Genomic DNA, 1070 nt, shown 5'->3' with positions numbered 1-1070 from the left:
GGCAACCCTTTTAAAAACAGTTTCGAAATAAAGCTTTCTTACAATTCTTCTTTGAAGCCCATTTAAAATATTAGCTTTAAATTACTAACTAAATTGGTTTTAAATTTTCAAAGAAATGGCAACCTCTTATAAAATATTTTCTTAATCAAGCCTCTTGGTACCTCCCATATAAAAAAATCTGATTTAATCGGTAACTAAATCTAATTCAAATTTTTGAAAAGGTGCAACCCTTCTCGAAAATGTTTTCGAAATAAAGAAATAAATCATTTTTCTGCGCTTTTGACTTGACACACATATTGCTGTAGTACTTTATTAATTATTTTTAACTTTCGAAGCAGGTGGCAACTCTAGTGAAAAAAATAAAAAAATAGCAACAAACAATAATGATAAACAGAAATGAAAAATAAAAATAAAAATAAATGAAGAGAAATTATTTTAAAATACAGTGCAATAAAATAAAACAACATATAAAAATTAAATGAAGGTATATATAAAAAAATATAGTTTACATAAAATAAGAAGAGAAAAAAATAAGAAAAATTCTAAAAAAAATTCTTGTCAGAAGTGGGATTCGAACCCACGCCCTCAGAGAGGACCAGAACGCTCCATATGAAAACCCGTAACGGGCAAGTTTGCACTTGAGTCTGGCGCCTTAGACCGCTCGGCCATCCTGACACTTAACGGTACTACAGCAAAGTGGCATTCAGATACAAATCAAGCAATGCTGTCTAAATGAACTATTTTTGGCACCTGACGAACTGCCCGCGGTTCGCAAGGAACTATCGACAGCTTTAGTCAGAATGGAAGAAAAAAATTTTTAAATTAAACTAATAAAATGCATTTTTTAGTATTAAATTGTATTTCAATATAAAAACCTAGTATAATAGATAAAATATTATGGCCATATGATACAAATGTAAGCAAAAGTTAGCAGTGGAAGGCCTTGGAAATCAAATTAAGTTAGTACATAGCTGAGGAGTTAATTGATACTTGAAATAATCTGTGTAGCCATAAATATTGTAAAGAATATGTAAATAAATATGTGCAGTGTATAGAAGGGAAATATGATA

At 29.7% G+C, this 1070-nt stretch overlaps 1 non-coding gene across 1 annotated transcript; it reads right to left on the bottom strand.

Annotated features, from left to right (window-relative positions):
• Nucleotides 1-556: 556 nt before the first annotated feature.
• Trnal-caa lies at nt 557-675 on the bottom strand. The gene is made up of 2 exons: nt 638-675; nt 557-601 (listed from the first exon to the last, which is right to left on the bottom strand). It is a non-coding gene; the product is annotated as a tRNA-Leu (tRNA).
• Between the last annotated feature and the right edge of the window lie 395 nt (nt 676-1070).

Source organism: Rhagoletis pomonella, unplaced genomic scaffold (assembly GCF_013731165.1).
Source record: "Rhagoletis pomonella isolate Grant_MI unplaced genomic scaffold, Rhpom_1.0 Rhpom_scaffold_00008, whole genome shotgun sequence".
Taxonomy (NCBI): domain Eukaryota; kingdom Metazoa; phylum Arthropoda; class Insecta; order Diptera; family Tephritidae; genus Rhagoletis; species Rhagoletis pomonella.
This window is presented reverse-complemented; position numbering and strand designations above follow the sequence as displayed.